At 37.3% G+C, this 21,697-nt stretch overlaps 1 protein-coding gene and 1 pseudogene across 5 annotated transcripts in view; both read right to left on the minus strand.

The window, feature by feature from the left end:
- Positions 1 to 20,564, minus strand: LOC104224773 (fanconi-associated nuclease 1 homolog; annotated as a pseudogene).
- Positions 20,477 to 21,697, minus strand: part of LOC104234272 (fanconi-associated nuclease 1 homolog) — a 19,999-nt gene continuing 18,778 nt past the window's right edge. For 4 of the 5 annotated variants that reach the window (XM_070167611.1, XM_070167609.1, XM_070167608.1 and 1 more), the window contains one exon: positions 20,477 to 20,565. The gene's annotated coding sequence lies outside the window, so the exon portion shown is untranslated. Of the gene's footprint in view, positions 20,571 to 21,697 lie in introns of all 5 variants that reach the window. The other variant, XM_070167607.1, reaches the window with a different exon arrangement.

The following is a 21,697-nucleotide window of genomic DNA, read 5'->3' on the forward strand; positions in this document are numbered from 1 at the left end:
AACACAAAATGGAACCAAGTTCTACTGATCATTCTAACAGTTACATAACTGTAACATAGAACCAAAACATAACTGTAAGATAGCTAACAGTTATAAGTTCTACTGATCATTCTCATTCAATCCAGATCTATAGATAACTATAACTGTTACAAGTTCTTATAGATAACTATAACTGTAAGATAGCTAACAGTCCAGTTCTACAAAATTAACTAAAATCCCAAATAGTTGTTTAATCACTAATGAACTGAAATCCTCAACCAGAATTCCCTAATGCAGCAACCTTAAGTTCTGGCACACTGGAACTGAAATCCTCAACCTGGCACACTTTCAAGTTCTGCAATACTACACTTGTCAAAAATGAGAGAGTCAGTAAATGTGTATCATGTCAAGTTGGGCAGCCTGTGCAGCAGCTTGACTGCTTGGTGGTAGAACAAAAAAATACAATAGAGAAGGCTTAATGTAGCAGTTTGGTTCAATTTATTAGAAGGCTTAAGAAAACTTTTAACATGCCACGAACTCGTACCTTTTATATGTCGACGATGCAAGGCTCTCTTCCGGTATTAATCAAGTCTGTAGAATAAGATAGTAATAGAATAAATTAGTTTAAAAATAATCTAAAGAAACATAACATAAGTATACATTAAACACAAGTAAAGTAATAGAAGAAATAAGATAGTCTTACCCGCTTCAAGTTGTTCAAGATTATCTAAATCTTCTTCAATTTTAACCGGAGTTGTTGATTCATTCCGAAGACAATCTTGGACACACACAAGAGCTTGAACCAATCTAGGTGTCAATGAACTCCTAAATGGATCAAGTATGCGTCCACCGGTACTAAAGGCTGATTCTGAGGCAACACTAGAAATAGGAATGGCTAGCACATCACGTGTCATCTCAGCAAGTGCGGGAAATCTGGGTGAATTCAACTTCCACCACCCCAGAATTTTAAAATTTTCAAAGTCTTCCTCAACATCTTCACCCAAATATTTATCTAACTCTGTTTTAGAATCAATTCCTTCACCCTTCTTATGCTTCTTTAAATCTAACATGAATTTTGAAAGCGATGATGAAGAAGTAGATGAAGTTGGACATGAACTAGGGGAAGATGGACATGAACCGGAAGATGGAGAATATGGAAATGAACCAGAACCACCATTCTTCTTTGCATACACATTGAACAAAGATTCCATGTATGTCTTCACCTCAATTTGTATTCACACCTATTGTTTCTCCAAACATGGCAGCAAGAGCAAATGAAAGAGATTGAAACTTGTGGCGTGGATCGAACACACATGAAATAAAAATCATTTTGTTCATCTTTTGTGGATCCCCCCAATACTTATCAAACTTCTCTTTCATATTATTTGCCATTTCTTTCAAGGTAGCATCTTCACTTTGCATCAACTCTTTCAAAGAAGAACCAACAACACATATCTCAAGAAAGTGCACATTAGACGTAATATAAAGTGTACCTGATACCTTCAAGGTGAGTTCATAAAATATTTCAAGAAACTTCACAATACGTCTTACACTATCCCAATCAGTACTTAAAAGTGGACCTGCAGGCTGTCCATCCTCACAAATACAGTTAGCAATACATGACATCAAACCATAATCAATATCACAATATTTTGTAAAGGCTTCCTCATAAACTGTAGCAACCTTCAACATCAAATATGTGGAGTTCCACCTAGTAGGAACATCCAAGCACAATGATTTTTTAGAAGTTATCCTATCTAGATCACAACATTCTTTAAACTTCTTCCATCTTGCTGGAGATTGTCTAATGTACCTAACAGCTTGTCTTATTCGTTCCACAGACACACTCCCTTCTCTCAACCCATCTTGAACAACTAGATTGATGATGTGAGCCATACATCTAACATGAACATGCTTACATTCCATCAAGTTAGTGTTCCATCTAGTAAATTGTTTGGATAATTCTTTAACCATGACATCGTTAGAACTTGCATTATCAACTGTCACAGTAAATACTTTATCCACCCCCATTCAAGTAAACACTTAGCAACACCACTAGTTAAATCTTAACCTTTGTGACTAGTAATTGGACAAAAATTTAGTATCTTTTTATGCAAATTCCAATTCTTGTCAATGTAATGTGTTGTAACACAAATATAGTTAATTCTTTGAATTGATGTCCATGTATCAGTCGTAATACAAATTCTCTGTTTTGATTCTTTAAAAATTAACTTCAAAGCAAGTTTTTCATCATGGTAAATCTCAAAACAATCTCTAGTCATAGTAGTACGAGATGTAATATGAAATAAAGGTTGAAGAGCTCTCACGAAGTCTCTAAATCCATCCTTTTCAACAGAAATGAAGGGTTGTTCATCTATAATTATCATACGAGCTAAAGCCCTCCTACATGCCTCTTGATCAAATTTCCAAGGGATAAGTGAGACATCACCTGTTTGACCTTTCGGTTGAAAAGCTAATTTTGTCTGGCTTGTCTCCGGCTTGTGGGGATTGTTCGGACACTTGAGAAGATGTGATAGCAAATTGCTTGTACCACTGTTTTTGGTGTTAGCTACATATTCTTCTGGACAGTACTTGCATTTCGCTTTTTTAACACCCTCGTCATCAGTGAACTTACTGAAGTGTCGCCAAGCCACTGATCTTTCTTTCATAATTTTTCTTTTCTTCGAACCAGAATCAGATTCGACGTTGCTTGTGGAATCATTTGAAGCACCACTTTCACCACATTTTACAAGGGCTTGAACTTTATTCACCATCTCTACCTCATCTTCCATCTACGAAACAAAACAAAAAATTAAAATTAAAATCGGATTCAAAATAGTAGTATAGTATGGTCTATTTCTGTTTAAGAAAATCAAGAGTGAAACCCCCAATTTATTTCATCAATTTTATCCAAGAAATAAAAGAGAACAAAGAGACCTAACCCTAGTGTCTTTCTTAAGAATTTCATCAATTCTTAGTGTCTTACCAGTTACCAGTGCGGTCGCCGGAACACAGAGAAGAGCTAGAGGAAACGACGAGCAGGAGGGAGCAGCTTGAGGCGTCGCGTGAAGACTGAAGTGAGCAGCACCAGCACAGCAGTCTCTGGGTGCGACTTGTGAGGCGTGAAGAAGAGTGAAGACTGAAGCTGTGAAGTGAGGACCGAGTCTGAGCTGAGGCGTGAGAACTTAAAAAGTGAGAAGGGTTAACTGAGAAAGTGAGCGCAGACTGCAGCAACATCAAAAATTTGCTTATGAGAATTAGACGGAGGCTGACCGTAGAATGAAATAAAAATAAAATTAGTATTTATTATTCCCTTAATAAATTCGGATTTCGGATCGGATCGGGTTCAAACTATACAAATCCGAATCCAATCCGAAATTTTAAAAAATCAAATCCGAATCCGATCCAAATATCCGAAATCCGAAATTGAGCGGATCGGATCGAATTTCGGATATCCGATCCAAATGCACAGCCCTATCAGCAAATACAACATCCCACATTAGAAGCCCGAAAATAGTCAACCAAATCCCACTCAGTGTGAACACCCCGCCAGCTTCCTCCTTCTCCAGCATAATACTGTAGAGCAAGTTCTTCTACTCCACAGCGGTCTCCATCCTCACCATAAAAGACATTCTTCACCCATGTTTTGCAGTTCAATGATCTGCCCTGAACATGAACCTAAATAATCATCAAGAAACAGGATTAATCTGAAACTGTGTATCATATCTCAAGAGAGTGAGAAGTGCAAAAAATGGTCCATCAGAGAATTTTATAAAAGATAGAACGAATTACGTCAACTATCTTCCTATTGACAGAACCAGAAAAACTGGGAGTTTTCCAACGTCTAGGGGGTTTCCCCAACCGCAGAATTGCAGAGCCACTCTAGAGCCAGCACGAACCCAAGGATCTAGCAACCCCTTTTCAGCTACTTCAAAACTCTCATCAAGGCACCCAACATGCTCCAAATCAATTGAGAGCCTCAGATTCCAATATCCCCTTCTTCGATCACATTTAAATTTATCTAGTGGCAGCATAAGCAAATTGATTGCTTCTTTATACCTGAAAAGTAGACCCAGTGAGATTCTAAATATACCAAAAACTTCACCGAGAACAGTATCATCACTGTTACAAGAAAACGTCCAACGTAGAGTGTACATCCTCCGGGCTCTATTCCCATTATTGTCACAGCATGAATTGGCACACTCACACTGTTCAAGAATTGTATAAGAGGCTTACATACAATATAAATACGGCAAAGGGCTAAATATACCCCTCTACTTTCAAATATTGTTTACCTATATCCCTCGTTATACTGTTGGGTTATCTATATCTCTACCGTCATACTATTGAGTTATCTATACCCCTACTGTCATACTATAAAACAAAAATACCCCTATTTTGGATGGAGTGACACGTGACAACACCAGATTAAAACGGCTCATTTCTTTTTTTATCCGACCCGTTTTTAAAAAAACCCACAACCCGACCCCTATTTTCATTTTTCCAGTTTTTTTTTTTAAAATTTCAGTTTTTGAAAAACGAAAATATTTTGTTAAAAAACAAAAAATATTTTTTTTTATGTTTTTTACAAATTTGTTTTTCCAGTTTTTACAAAACAAAATCCTTTTAAAAAACTGAAAAAACAAAAAAAAATATTTTTCAAAAACGAAAATATTTTGTTGAAAATAAGTTTTTCAATTTTTAAAAAACAAAATATTTTGTTAAAAACGAAAATATTTTTTCTGTTTTTACAGAAAAAAAATTCAGTTTATACAAATTTGTTTTTTCAGTTTTTACAAAAAGAAAATCTTTAAAAAAAATGAGAAAAAAACATTTTTCAAAACGAAAATATTTTGTTGGAAATATTTTTTTCAGTTTTTAAAAAACGAAAACATTTTGTTAAAAACTGGAAAAAAAATTCCATTTTTTACAAATTTTTTTTCAGTTTTTACAGTTTTTACAAAAAAAAATATTTTGTTAAAAAACGATTTTTTTAGTTTTTACAATTTGTTTTGCAAAATCTTTTTAGTATCTACTCAGTTTAAAAAAAGGAAAATGTTTTGCAATTTTTTTTAAGTTTTACAAAAAGAAAATTCTTTAAAAAAACTGAAAAATGAAAATATGGTTCGGGTTGTGGGGTTTTTTGTAAAATGGGTTGGGTAAAAAAAAGAAATGGGCAATTTTAATCCGGTGCTGCCACGTGGCACTCCATCTAAAATAGGGGTATTTTTGTTCCAAAGTATGACGGTAGGGGTATGGATAGCCCAATAGTATAACGAAGGGTACAGTTAAACAATATTTAAAAGTAGAGTGGTATATTTGGCCCTTTGCCGATATAAATAAGTCCATATTTAAGATCAACTGACAGGTCATCACCCAATTGATTTCAGCAGCCTAATTAGCCCCTGCCAGATCATCAACAAGTTATTCTTCTAGCTAGGGCTGTGCATTTGAATTGGATATCCGAAATCCGATCCGATCCGCTCAATTTCGGATTTCGGATATTTGGATCGGATTCGGATTTGATTTTTTAAAATTTCGGATTTTCGGATTGGATTCGGATTTGTATAGTTTGAACCCGATCCGATCCGAAATCCGAATTTATTAAGGGAATAATAAATACTAATTTTATTTTTATTTCATTCTGCGGTCTGCCTCCGTCTAATTCTCAGAAGCAAATTTTTGATGTTGCTGCGGTCTGCGCCTCACTTTCTCAGTTAACCCTTCTCACTTTCTCAGTTCTCACGCCTCAGCTCAGACTCAGTCCTCACTTCACAGCTTCAGTCTTCATTCTTCTTCACGCCTCACAAGTCGCACCCAGAGACTGTTGTGCAGGTGCTGCTCACTTCAGTCTTCACGCGACGCCTCAAGCTGCTCCCTCCTGCTCGTCGTTTCCTCTAGGTCTTCTCTGTGTTCCGGCGACCGCACTGGTAACTGGTAAGACACTAAGAATTGATGAAATTCTTAAGAAAGACATTAGGGTTAGGTCTCTTTGTTCTCTTTTATTTCTCGGATAAAATTGATGAAATAAATTGGGGGTTTCACTCTTGATTTTCTTAAACAGAAATAGACCATACTATACTACTATTTTGAATCCGATTTTAATTTTAATTTTTTGTTTTGTTTCGTAGATGGAAGATGAGGTAGAGATGGTGAATAAAGTTCAAGCCCTTGTAAAATGTGGTGAAAGTGGTGCTTCAAATGATTCCACAAGCAACGTCGAATCTGATTCTGGTTCGAAGAAAAGAAAAATTATGAAAGAAAGATCAGTGGCTTGGCGACACTTCAGTAAGTTCACTGATGACGAGGGTGTTAAAAAAGCGAAATGCAAGTACTGTCCAGAAGAATATGTAGCTAACACCAAAAACAGTGGTACAAGCAATTTGCTATCACATCTTCTCAAGTGTCCGAACAATCCCCACAAGCCGGAGACAAGCCAGACAAAATTAGCTTTTCAACCGAAAGGTCAAACAGGTGATGTCTCACTTATCCCTTGGAAATTTGATCAAGAGGCATGTAGGAGGGCTTTAGCTCGTATGATAATTATAGATGAACAACCCTTCATTTCTGTTGAAAAGGATGGATTTAGAGACTTCGTGAGAGCTCTTCAACCTTTATTTCATATTCCATCTCGTACTACTATGACTAGAGATTGTTTTGAGATTTACCATGATGAAAAACTTGCTTTGAAGTCAATTTTTAAAGAATCAAAACAGAGAATTTGTATTACGACTGATACATGGACATCAATTCAAAGAATTAACTATATGTGTGTTACAGCACATTACATTGACAAGAATTGGAATTTGCATAAAAAGATATTAAATTTTTGTCCAATTACTAGTCACAAAGGTCAAGATTTAGCTAGTGGTGTTGCTAAGTGTTTACTTGAATGGGGGTGGATAAAGTATTTACTGTGACAGTTGATAATGCAAGTTCTAACGATGTCATGGTTAAAGAATTATCCAAACAATTTACTAGATGGAACACTAACTTGATGGAAGGTAAGCATGTTCATGTTAGATGTATGGCTCACATCATCAATCTAGTTGTTCAAGATGGGTTGAGAGAAGGGAGTGTGTCTGTGGAACGAATAAGACAAGATGTTAGGTACATTAGACAATCTCCAGCAAGATGGAAGAAGTTTAAAGAATGTTGTGATCTAGATAGGATAACTTCTAAAAAATCATTGTGCTTGGATGTTCCTACTAGGTGGAACTCCACATATTTGATGTTGAAGGTTGCTACAGTTTATGAGGAAGCCTTTACAAAATATTGTGATATTGATTATGGTTTGATGTCATGTATTGCTAACTGTATTTGTGAGGATGGACAGCCTGCAGGTCCACTTTTAAGTACTGATTGGGATAGTGTAAGACGTATTGTGAAGTTTCTTGAAAAATTTATGAACTCACCTTGAAAGTATCAGGTACACTTTATATTACGTCTAATGTGCACTTTCTTGAGATATGTTTTGTTGGTTCTTCTTTGAAAGAGTTGATGCAAAGTGAAGATGCTACCTTGAAAGAAATGGCAAATAATATGAAAGAGAAGTTTGATAAGTATTGGGGGATCCACAAAAGATGAACAAAATGATTTTTAGTTCATGTGTGTTCGATCCACGCCACAAGTTTCAATCTCTTTCGTTTGCTCTTGCTGCCATGTTTGGAGAAACAATAGGTGTGAAAATACAAATTGAGGTGAAGACATACATGGAATCTTTGTTCAATGTGTATGCAAAGAAGAATGGTGGTTCTGGTTCATTTCCATATTCTCCATCTTCCGGTTCATGTCCATCTTCCCCTAGTTCATGTCCAACTTCATCTACTTCTTCATCATCGCTTTCAAAATTCATGTTAGATTTAAAGAAGCATAAGAAGGGTGAAGGAATTGATTCTAAAACAGAGTTAGATAAATATTTGGGTGAAGATGTTGAGGAAGACTTTGAAAATTTTAAAATTCTGGGGTGGTGGAAGTTGAATTCACCCAGATTTCCCGCACTTGCTGAGATGGCACGTGATGTGCTAGCCATTCCTATTTCTAGTGTTGCCTCAGAATCAGCCTTTAGTACCGGTGGACGCATACTTGATCCATTTAGGAGTTCATTGACACCTAGATTGGTTCAAGCTCTTGTGTGTGTCCAAGATTGTCTTCGGAATGAATCAACAACTCCGGTTAAAATTGAAGAAGATTTAGATAATCTTGAACAACTTGAAGCGGGTAAGACTATCTTATTTCTTCTATTACTTTACTTGTGTTTAATGTATACTTATGTTATGTTTCTTTAGATTATTTTTAAACTAATTTATTCTATTACTATCTTATTCTACAGACTTGATTAATACCGGAAGAGAGCCTTGCATCGTCGACATATAAAAGGTACGAGTTCGTGGCATGTTAAAAGTTTTCTTAAGCCTTCTAATAAATTGAACCAAACTGCTGCATTAAGCCTTCTCTATTGTATTGTTTTGTTCTACCACCAAACAGTCAAGCTGCTGCATTAGGCTGCTGCACAGGCTGCCCAACTTGACATGATACACATTTACTGACTCTCTCATTTTTGACAAATGTAGTATTGCAGAACTTGAAAGTGTGCCAGGTTGAGGATTTCAGTTCCAGTGTGCCAGAACTTAAGGTTGCTGCTTTAGGGAATTCTGGTTGAGGATTTCAGTTCATTAGTGATTAAACAGCTATTTGGGATTTTAGTTAATTTTGTAGAACTGGACTGTTAGCTATCTTACATTATAGTTATCTATAAGAACTTGTAACAGTTATAGTTATCTATAGATCTGGATTGAATGAGAATGATCAGTAGAACTTGTAACTGTTAGCTATCTTACAGTTATGTTTTGGTTCTATGTTACAGTTATGTAACTGTTAGAATGATCAGTAGAACTTGGTTCCATTTTGTGTTTCTGCTCTTCTGCTATGCTTCTGGAGTTCTGGTCTTGTAACTGTTAGCTATGTTTCTGCTATGCTTCAACTGGGAAATGAATTTGTGCAATATTGTGTACCTTTATGGATCAAGTACAATGAGACTGCCAGCTTTAACCAGTTACAATACTATACAGTTACAATACTATACTATTAGACATTAGTAACATTTATTAATTGGAATGAAGCCAAAAGTAAAATCTTGAGGTGCTGTAATTTATAGTCATTTGTTTGCTATTTTTGGTCTTTTAAATGCTATTGTATTATGTAACATCCATTATCCATATACAGTTATACACACTCCTTAATAATACGTACAATCCGATCCGAAAATCCGATCACCAAACCGATCCGAAATTTAAAAATCCGATCCAATCCGATATAATTCGGATCGGATTCGGATTGCAATTTTTGGAATCCGAAATCCGAAATCCGAAATATGCTAAATCCGATCCGATCCGATCCATGCACAGCCCTACTTCTAGCCCTCAGAAATTTTTTAGTGGAAACACTCGGATCAAATGCGAAAAAAACGATTCAGAAATGTAACACCCAGTAAAAATTCGGCTTAGGTATGAATGAGTTAAAGGAGTCGTAAGGATATATTTTGAACATGTGAAGTCCCATCGGGATGATTATGGGTGAAAATAGTTGTTTCAAAATCAAGATGGAAAGTGAGGTGCATAAGATTTGGCAAAATCGACTAAGTTTGCAGAAGGTCTGTCTTCCAGCAGGTTTTAGTGAAAATATGTAAGGAATCTGGAAAAACTCAAAGTATGAAAGTTGTAGGCCTTTGAAATAGCTTTCCAACGATATATTATGGAGCCCAAACGGAGCTCTGTGCAAAAAGTTATGCCTGTTTTACAGAATGGTATGCAACCACCGCGGTCCTGCCGCGTTTTACCGCAACCGCGGTGGCAAGGCAGCGTTCCAGCGATTTACCGCGGTCGGGACCGTGGCGCGCCAACCGGGACGCGGTGGACGACTTGGGAAGTCATTTTTTTAGCCCTATTTCGTCCCCACAGCCCCAAAACATAAAAACTTGTTCTACAAAGGAAAACTCTCAAAAACCTAACTACTCAAGGGTCTCTCCACCATCCAAGGTAAGTTCTAATGGTGATTCTAGGTAAATTTTAATTTCCCAACATCTTATTAACATGGGTAAACCCTTCATATCATTAGATATTCGATTTGGGACACCATTGTAGAGAGAAGAAACCCTAGAACTCGAATTCAAGAAGATTGAACGTCAAAAAGGTAATATCTTCACCCTCTAGTTGATTCTATCATTGAATTAATGATTATATACTCTATTTCATGAGATATGAGTTGATGGGTTTGATAGAAAAGCATGAACGGTGATAGGTTTGGGTTGTTGATAGGTTATTATTGGTTATGGGTGTTGATTACCTTATAGGTGATAAAATATAATGTTGTTTATAACCATTTGAGACATTAGAATTTATCTAAGAGCAAGAGAATGGGTTATTGGGTGTAGAAACACCATTAATAAGGGCTATGAAGCTTTATGCCACCGAGTGTTTGATAAAATGCCTAAGTGACCAAAACATGACTATTGTTGCTAATTTGGAATCCCTTTGACTTGTATTAATATAGATTAAAGTTGAAAGGGTTGGCGAATGTTGTATTATGCTCAAGAGTATGAAGTTAAGGTATGTGAGGCTAACTCTCTATGTTTGGGAATATTAATGATTCTCCCTACACTACGTTTCTTTTACGACGCATCAATTGTCTCGGAAATATAGTTAAGCCTAGTTCCTTGAATAGTTGTAGAACTTCTATTCTCTAGCTTCATAACTCGTTCATGACTTTCATTCTGAACGTTGTGAGCTCAGTGCGTACTCAATATAGACTTGGGTTTGATACCCTCGAGTCTTAGTATAGATTACTCAGTATGCCATAAACAGTTGAAGTTTCAGTGTTCATAATCAGTTCAAGAATACGTCTCAGTCTGGTCCTATTCAGTATTCCAGTATTATGTAACTCAATGTGATTCAATATTTCACTATCATATATTGCAGTATGATTCTCAGTTCCTGATTTTATATCCCTGAATGTTGAACACTTGTATTTGGGCTTGAGGCCGCAGTTTATGTTTTATGCATCTTTGGGCCTGAGGGCCGCAGTTTATGCTTTATGCATTTTGGACCTGAGGTCGCAGTTATGTATACGTATACTTGGGCCCGAGGCCGCAGCTTGTGCACATATATATATTGGGCCTGAGGCCGCAGTTTAATATTCAGATAAACAGGTTGTTCATCATTCAGAAGAGGGAGTATTCATATCCTTACTTCCTTTCAGTTCAATTATTAGTTACCATTCAGTTATCAGCTATCATATCAGTTACCAGTTATCAGTTCAGTTATCAGTTCAATTACCAGTTATCAGTTCAGTTATCATTTCAGTTATCAATTATAAATTCTCAGTTATCAGCTTAGTTTCAGTTTCAGCATTTATAATTCTTTCTTTCAGTTGCTTTACATACCAGTACAATTCAAATATACTGACGTCCTTTTTGCCCGGGGCCTGCATCTCACGATGCAGGTAATGATTTACCGGTTAATGATTCAGAGCGCTAGGATTCTCGTACCAGCTATTTGGTGATTCCAAGTTCTTACGGGGCATTATCATTACTTACAGTCTTCAGTATTCACATAGTACTCAAATAGAGGCTTCATAGACTAGAGTAACAGTTAGACAGAGTCTCAGACTTTTCGTATTAAGCTATGTTGGCTACAAATATGTTTCAGAATTGTATTAGTATTTCCACACTTTGATTTATATCATCCAGACTTTCAGTATATCAACATGTGTTAGTTTATCCTCCGCATTCAGTATGTTATGATACCACATGTTGATTCAGCCAGCCAGTTGGTTCGCTCGGTCACATGTAGTCAAGCACCGAGTGTCGTGTTACGTCCAGGCCCAGGTTCGGGGCGTGACAAAACTTGGTATTAAAGCACTATGTTCAAGAGTCCTAGGGAGTTTATGAAGCCGGTCTAGTGGAGTTTCCTTTATATGTGTGTGCCGGCCACTCATATAAACGGTTAACTACCAAGACATCCAGGATTGTCTCATTTCTTTCTACTCTAGATCGTGCCATGAAGCTTAGAGTAATAGTTAACCTTCTCTTCCTATTGAATTCCAAACGTATTGAATGCCCAAGCGACACGCAGGAGGAACCTATGATCCTAGAGAGGATATTTGCCCATTGGGTATAATTATGGAGTACAGGTTGGTAAATATGAGACTTGAGAGGATGTTAAAAGTGGGATGCAATGGATAGTAGCACAGATTAAAGCATAACCTTATGAGAAAGTACAAAAACAGTTATGATGTCATATGGTTATCAGTTTACCTCAGTTACCAGTTATATAGTCTTTCAGTTAGCAAGTTTGTGGTTATTCAATACTCCGGTGTTCAGTTTTATGTTTATCAAATATCTAATTTTCAGTGTATGTGAGTATACAGTGATGCATATGGGTTCTCAAAGAAAATGTAAGTAATAGTGATTATAGCGAAACCTTTGCATACTTTAGGTCTGGATTAAGACCAAGACTCACCGGATGGTGCAAGAAGTGATTTATCAGATGATGGTATGCTTTGAAGGATAAGTTTATGCATGGTAGTGTATTCGTATGTGTTTTACCTCAGAGAACAATTTCTTTTAATTCTTGCAAATGGAGCCACATGTGGGATGATGATAGTTCAGATGTTAGACCCTTTCATTGGTCACTATAGTTTAGGACAGAAAAGAGTCTAAGGGTAAAATACCTAGGAGTCAGAAACGTTTGTTATTACCAAAGATATGATTTCGTACAACTCATGCAAATGACTAGAAGATATGATGTATGCAATGAGAACTAAGAGCAGCCAATAGTGAATTTCAGGGAATGATTTTAAGTTGTTCATATTTATTCAAATCAGAACTAGAAGTACCATGTTAGTAAGTTACTATAAGAAACAGCTATTGGTGTAAGATAAAAGATATGGCAATTCCCCCTTAGGTTATGTGACTAAGTGATTACCGCGTATGTTTATAGTATGATATGATTTTGTATTATATAGAAAATTTGGGGTTATATATTCTAATTTTGTTTAAGATAGATGAATTTCCCTAAGTGTGATCCATGTGCATAGTTCGAAAAGAATGATAGTGTGCGGCAAAAGAATATGGTCAGATGATGAAGGAATTTAGGAGTAACCTTATGCTTCACTTTAGTTATTCAAAGCAGGAGAAGAAAAAATGATGCTAGCAGGTGGTTAGTAAAAGAATAGTAAGTTTTGAGTTGATACAGTGAATTAGCACTTTCAGCAGAGCTAGTAGGGGTACAATTTGAATCACTTAGCCAGGTTAACTCTAGTGAGTGGATGACAGTTTGAAATACCGAACGTGTGTTAGAACCCAAAGAGTTTAAGTTAAACTCGAAGTACAGTAGCAGTGGGAAAAAAAATATTAGCTAGCAGTGAGAGCACAAACTATAGAAGAATAGCCTTTAGGAATTATCGTAATGTGGTTTCTCCAGGATTGACAGTGTGAGTAGAGTTAAATTATTAAGATTGTATATGATAGCTGTGAATACATTAGCTTTCCGTTAAGTGAATAATTTAGTTTTTCCTAGTAAGAAAGATTTCTCGGAAGTAAGTTGGAAGATGAGTCGTCATTGACGTAGAGTGCAAAGAATTGCAGAGAATAAGGAAAGTTATTTGGATCCCAGCAAAAAGAGAAGGATCCACAAGTATAAGACCTGTGGTCTAAGGGGCGATGTGAAAATTTTCAGTAAGAACAGTTGGAGATCTGAAACTCGAATAGTAGCATGGGATATGAAAAAGAAAATCAGTTCGGTAATGGGGTAAAATTGTATAATTACCACACGGATTATGTCTAGCAAGTGTAAGAAAAACAAAGTGAGTAGAATAATCACCGAATTTAGTTATTGATGATAAAATGATCACAGAAAGCTATAGAATCATGCCCAGTTATGTATCACGAGGGTAGTGTCATTGCACGAGACTCTAGTCTTCGGAGTACTGGTTAAAGACTTAGCTCACAACAATTCTATAAGTGTTTTCAGGAAGTTCTTAAGAAGATAAAGTGTGGGAAGTATAACTCATGATTGAGGTAGATAAGAGAACTCTGGTAAAAGAAGTTCACCAGCCAAGATAGGAGTTCTACTTCGGACTCTAAAAGATTACAGAGTTGTTGTCTAGAATATGACTTGTTCCCCCTTAGTAGGCGAAGTAAAGGAGAAATAGTTTGATGATCCTTACTTATTGTAGCCGAAAGAGGGGATTCACAGGCATAAAATGATAGCTTCAGAATAAGGGGGAGATGACAGTGCTTTGAGGTACCACGACAGATTGTGTGTTCCAGACATAGATGGACTTAAAGAGGGAAGATCATGCTAGAAGCCCAGAATTTCAAGTATTCTATTTACTCAGGTACCACAATATGTATCATGGTCTTAAAAAGATTTATTGGTAGAACGACATGAAAAAGAACATTGTAGACTTTATGGACGAGTATCCGAATTATCAGTAAGTAAAAGTCGAGCAGCAGAAAGCCCAGTGTTTTATCACGGAATACACATATTTTGAGTGGAGATGGTAAATATGGGCCTTATAATAGGATTATCTTGCTCATTTTGAAAGCATGATTTTTATGGGCGAAGGTGTAGACTGCCAATTAGTTGGTCCGAAGTTGGCGAAGCGAAGTTGTTGGGACCAAATTTGGTCTATCGGACTATGGAGAAAGTTAAGTTGATTCAAGAGCGTTTGAAGAAAACTCAGAGCCGCCAAAATTGTCCTATTCGAGCGTGCGGCATAGAGACCTAGAGTTTCAAGTTGATGATTGGGTATTTTTGAAAGTTTCGCCTATGAAAGCCATTATGAGATTTGAGAAGAAGGGAAAGCATAGTGGCCATATAGAATCTTGCGAAGGATCGGTCAATTAGCTTATGAGTTGGAGTTGCCACCAGAATTAGTGGTGGTACAACCAGTATTTCGCGTGTAATGTTATAACATTCAAGTTTCCAGCACTCAAATACTCATGTCAGTTCAGTACTCAAATACTCATGTTAGTTCAGTACTCAGATACTCATGTCAGTTCAGTACTCAGATACTCATGTCAGTTCAATACTCAGATATTCAAGTCCATTCAATACTCAGCTACTCATGTCAGTCCAATACTTAGATATTCATGACAGCTTACTACTTTGATATTGATGTTAGTTCAATTCTCAAATATTCGTGCCAGTTCAATATTCAGATATCCATGTTAGTTCAGTATTCAAGTATTCATGGCAGATCAATATTCAGTCAATGCAGTTCAGTTCAATATCTCAACAGTTCAGTAATCATGTATTCATTAAGTTTAGTATGCAAGTGTTGATGAAAGTTCATGGTTGCACCAGACCCGTTAAAGATCCGGAGTTAGCAGAAGTTACAGTCAGGACAATCATTCGAGGACGAATGATCTCAAGGGGGAGATAATGTAACACCCCGTAAAAATTCGGCTTAGGTATGAATGAGTTAAAGGAGTCGTAAGGATATATTTTGAACATGTGAAGTCCCATCGGGATGATTATGGGTGAAAATAGTTGTTTCAAAATCAAGATGGAAAGTGAGGTGCATAAGATTTGGCAAAATCGACTAAGTTTGCAGAAGGTCTGTCTTCCAGCAGGTTTTAGTGAAAATGTGTAAGGAATCTGGAAAAACTCAAAGTATGAAAGTTGTAGGCCTTTGAAATAGCTTTCCAACGATATATTATGGAGCCCAAACGAAGCTCTGTGCAAAAAGTTATGCCCGTTTTACAGAATGGTATGCAACCACCGCGGTCCTGTCGCGTTTTACCGCAACCGCGGTGGCAAGGCAGTGTTCCAGCGATTTACCGCGGTCGGGACCGCGGCGTGCCAACCGGGACGCGGTGAACGACTTGGGAAGTCATTTTTTTAGCCCTATTTCGTCCCCCACAGCCTCAAATATAAAAACTTGCTCTACAAAGGAAAACTCTCAAAAACCTAACTCCTCAAGGGTCCCTCCACCATCCAAGGTAAGTTCTAATGGTGATTTTAAGTTAATTTTAATTTCCCAACATCTTATTAACATGGGTAAACCCTGCATATCATTAGATATTCGATTTGGGACGCCATTGTTGAGAGAAGAAACCCTAGAACTCGAATTCAAGAAGATTGAACGTCAAAAAGGTAATATCTTCACCCTCTAGTTGATTCTATCATTGAATTAATGATTATATACTCTATTTCATGAGATATGAGTTGATGGGTTTGATAGAAAAGCATGAACGGTGATAGGTTTGGGTTGTTGATAGGTTATTATTGGTTATGGGTGTTGATTACCTTATAGGTGATAAAACATAATGTTGTTTATAACCATTTGAGACTTTAGAATTTATCTAAGAGCAAGAGAATGGGTTATTGGGTGTAGAAACACCATTAATAAGGGCTATGAAGCTTTATGCCACCGAGTGTTTGATAAAATGCCTAAGTGACCAAAACATGACTATTGTTGCTAATTTGGAATCCCTTTGACTTATATTGATATAGATTAAAGTTGAAAGGGTTGGCGAATGTTGTATTATGCTCAAGAGCAGGAAGTTAAGGTATGTGAGGCTAACTCTCTATGTTTGGGAATATTAATGGTTCTCCCTACACTACGTTTCTTTTACGACGCATCAATTGCCTCAGAAATATAGTTAAGCCTAGTTCCTTGAATAGTTGTAGAACTTCTATTCTCTAGCTTCATAACTCGTTCATGACTTTCATTCTGAACGTTGTGAGCTCAGTGCGTACTCAATATAGACTTGGGTTTGATACCCCCGAGTCTTAGTATAGATTACTCAGTATGCCATAAACAGTTGAAGTTTCAGTGTTCATAATCAGTTCAAGAATACATGTCTCAGTCTAGTCCTATTCAGTATTCCAGTATTATGTAACTTAGTGTGATCCAGTATTATGTAACTCAATGTGATTCAGTATTTCACTATCATATATTGCAGTATGATTTTCAGTTCCTGATTTTATATCCCTGAATGTTGAACACTTGTATTTGGGCCTGAGGCCGCAGTTTATGTTTTATGCATCTTTGGGCCTGAGGCCGCAGTTTATGCTTTATGCATTTTGGACCTGAGGTCGCAGTTATGTATACGTATACTTGGGCCCGAGGCCACAGCTTGTGCACATATATATATTGGGCCTGAGGCCACAGTTTAATATTCAGATAAATAGGTTGTTCATCATTCAGAAGAGGGAGTATTCATATCCTTACTTCCTTTCAGTTCAATTATTAGTTACCGTTCAGTTATCAGCTATCATATCAGTTACCAGTTATCAGTTCACTTACCAGTTATCAGTTCAGTTATCAGTTCAATTTCAGTTTGAATAGTTATCATTTCAGTTATCAATTATAAATTCTCAGTTATCAGCTTAGTTTCAGTTTCAGCATTTATAACTCTTTCTTTCAGTTGCTTTACATACCAGTACAATTCAAATGTACTGACGTCCCTTTTGTCCGGGTCCTGCATCTCACGATGCAGGTAATGATTTACAGGTTGATGATTCAGAGCGCTAGGATTCTCGTACCAGCTATTTGGTGATCCCCAGTTCTTTCGGGGCATTATCATTACTACAGTCTTCAGTATTCACATACAGTCAGTGTTTTCAGTACTCAAATAAAGGCTTCATAGACTAGAGTAACAGTTAGACAGAGTCTCAGACTTTTCGTATTAAGCTATGTTGGCTACAAATATGTTTCAGAATTGTATTAGTATTTCTACATTTTGATTTATATCATCCAGACTTTCAGTATATCAGCATGTGTTAGTTTATCTTCCGCATTCAGTATGTTATGATACCACATGTTAATCCAGCCAGCCAGTTGGTTCGTTCGGTCACATGTAGTCAGGCACCGAGTGTCGTGTTACGTCCAGGCCCAAGTTCGGGGCGTGACAAGAAAATTGTTATTAAATAGCTCATTGCAGTGACCAGCAACAGCCTCGGTGCCTACTACATGCACAAAGGGGACTACATCACTCTTTAGCAAGAACAACATACCCAGTAAAATCTCACCGGTAGGGTCTGGGGAGGGTAGAGTGTACGCAGACCTTACCCCTACCCCAGAAGGGTAGAAGCTGTTTCCGGGAGACCCTCGGTTCAACAAAAGAGATAATAATATTAGAAAAGAAACAAAAGAAACGATCTGTAACAACAAAAGAAACGGTCTGTAACAAGAAAAGAAACCAGAAAGGTAATAACAACATCGTAAAAGACAACAAATAAGTGAAAGGGCAACAACACAATACTATGCAAAACACCAAAATAATGTGAACACAACATAGACCGCTAACAGACCTAGACAAAACTCTATCAGACTACCCGATACAAAGAGAGAAAACTCTCGTCTACCCCTTTAGCCTACAACTCTAATGTTCGACCTCCACACGTTCCTATCAAGAGCCATGTCCTCGGGAATCTGAAGCCGAGCCATGTCCTGCCTGATCACCTCGCCCCAATACTTCTTAGGCCGCCCTCTACCTCTTCTCGTACCTGCCAAAGCCAACCGCTCACACCTCCTAACCGGGGCATCTATGGTTCTCCGTACGTGCCCGAACCACCTAAGCCTCGCTTCCTGTATCTTGTCGTCCACGGGAGCAACGCCCACCCTCTCCCGAATATCTTCATTCCTTATCTTATCCAGTTTAGTATGCCCGCACATCCATCTCAACATCCTCATTTCAGCTACTTTTATCTTCTGGATATGTGAATTATTTACTGGTCAACACTCAACCTCATACAACATAGTTGGTCTAATCACCGCTCTGTAAAACTTACCTTTGAGTTTCGGTGGTACCTTCTTGTCACACAAGACTCCAACGCTAACCGCCATTTCATCCACCCCACCCCAATATGATGTGTGATATCCTCGTCGATCTCCCTATAACAACAACAACAACAACAACAACAATCCAGTATAATCCCACTTAGTGTGGTCTGGGAAGGGTAGTGTGTACGCAGACCTTACCCCTACCCTGGAGTAGAGAGGTTGTTTCCAAATAGACCCTCGACATCCTTCCCTCCAAAACTTCCCACCTCGTCGATCTCCCTATCTCCCTGGATAATTAACCCCAGGTACTTGCAACTTTAGCTGCTTGTTGTTCATAAATTTATCCAAATCCCCCGAGGTATCGAAAACATTGCAAAAATTGGCAGCACTTAAAGCACTTTTAATTGATCCACTTGAAGCCTTCGCAACACAACACTGCTCCCTACCTGTGCAGGAGAAATGGAAGACAACCCAGAGATAGGGGGAGGGGAGAGAGTCTTTGTAAACTTCACTATAGAACTCCCCCACCTTTTTGTATTATGCATCCGAACAAGCAAAATACTAGTTTCCTTCTCTAATCTTGTGAGTAAGATAACGGAATCGAACTCACGACCACCTTTACGCTTTGAACCCGCTTGAACCATCTGACCAACACACACTTTTCTTCCTAATCTTTTCATTCCTCTAGAAGAAAAAAAAGAGCTATTCTATTTCAGAAAAGGCCCTCTTGCCTGGTGGTGTGCAACCTCATTTCCGAGAATCATTTCGTACCCATTAAGTTACTTTAGCTATATAATGTGGAAGTTTTCTTCCTTGTTGATCCTGAAATATCTCAATTAAAACTTAAGGTTTCTAGGGGATGAAGTTGATTTCTAAAATAAGTTGTGATCAAATCTGTTGCAAGTTCGTAAAAGGTAAGATCATTAGAGAATAACCTTTAACTAGCATGTTGAATCTCCTCACCTCTGTTCATGCTCCAGGAAAGAAACACCCAACATGATCACCTTAGAATATACCCATCTGGCTGAAAAGCGAGATAAAAATGTAGCCATCGACCCAGAATGAGCTGACCTATCTTCCTCCACAAAGATAGATACGCTAGAGGCAGAGATCTCTACGCATCTTGATACCAACTCATTGTTGTTCTCATCAAAAGACTCATCCATAATTTGTGCAACCTCAATGGCCTAAGGGAATTAATTTAAACTAAAATAAGGGGGGAAAGAAAATAGATAAATAATAAGGGAAAAAGTATCTATTCACAAGAGTTAAGTGTACCTCTTCATAAGACAATAGGTCACTTCTGTCTGGAAAAAAATGGTCTGTGAATATACGGTTGTAAGCAGGATATTTCACAATGCCCAAGTCAACAAGTAAAAATTCTGACAGGTCCTGCTCTCCATTCAGGAAAAATAGCCTCTGAAGGAATCAAAAGTTAAAAGAGCACATGTCATACCAACAATGTTTATATAAAGTATAGAGGCTAGACGACATAAAAGAATTTTCTCAAAAATCACCTCGGCACGCCAAAAGACAGATTCAGCTGATGCAGATATCCGGATGCATCTTCCAGTTTTCCCTAGAATATGCTTGTAAGGTTGGGGCTGCATTGGTGACATTTTGAAGCAATCACATAAAAGAGTATTAAAATGTGGTACAAAGTGACAACCAAGGAATAAAAATTTTAAAAACAACCTACCATAAACCACCTTGATATGCAGCAAGAACCCGAGCAATGTAATCTTGCTTTCTAGTACCACGATCAGAGTTATGGGTGATCTTCTTATGTGTCTGAGCTAAATCGCAAATCAAAGCACAATTGTAAGAAAGATAAATGCAACTCAAAAAACAGAAAATCAAAGGGCCATTATCATTGAACATGGAAGTCCCACAAACTAAAAGGAGAAGAAAATGAAGTAGCATCTATAATATTTTACTTCCGACACACACAAGATAAGTTATCCTAAGCTTCCACGAGGTACTGATCTGACTGCAACTAACTTTTCAACAAAGGTTTAGAAGAGAAAACATTTACAGCAGTTAATCAATGAGAACTCCTCCGAAAAGCAACTACTAAAAATTTGCAGCTGTCAAATTGCCTGCAGAGCAGCTATTATGACAGCAGGTGGAGAAGCAGAATGGATCATTCTTTTTTTATATCACCTTAAATGGAACTACTCATTCATTTCATTTGAACTTATATTCTTCACATTTCCATCAATAGCACAAAGCCAATTACTGGTCTTTCCTTATCTCTCTACCTTGTGCTAAGCAAGCTTAGTCATACAGAAAATAAAAATTGAACACATATCCCAAGAAGAACTGAAGGCAAGCACAAGCAGTACAAGGACATGAAAGCACCACATATCCCCTTTTACTTTGAGAATTATTTTAAAAATTAAACAACGGTTAACCCCTGTTGTAAGGGCAACACGTTCCTTTTTTTCTTTTTTGATAAAGTGTTGTAAAGATTCCTGAACTATTATTACTTCTTCAATCTTTTTTCTCCTCAAACATCTTTTACATAGCATGAAACTATATCTTTGCCACACCAGAAGGAGAAGGGAAGCTTTTGGAGTAAGGGACTGAGTAAGGAAAGAAACTGAGCGATAGAAGTATAGAACATATCTTCAACAAGACACTTGACTGAAATCATATTAGTAACGTCTCTTCCTAACTCATACAATTGAATGGAGCAACTGGGAATTAATTAGTATGAAAGAAGCTCTATAAACATATAGTCATTAATTAGTATAAAAGAAGCTCTGCATGAAAGGAACCAAATATAGAAGGAAAAATAAGAATAAGAAGGAAATATAACTGATGCCCAATGGGGGTAAAAGATCTAAGAGTAAAAAGATTTGGTGACAGCTGACAACCGAAGTTGGATTGACAGAAGATTAGTTATTGATTTTCCTTTGTT

This window comes from Nicotiana sylvestris, chromosome 2 (genome assembly GCF_000393655.2).
Source record: "Nicotiana sylvestris chromosome 2, ASM39365v2, whole genome shotgun sequence".
NCBI classification, from domain to species: Eukaryota; Viridiplantae; Streptophyta; class Magnoliopsida; order Solanales; family Solanaceae; genus Nicotiana; species Nicotiana sylvestris.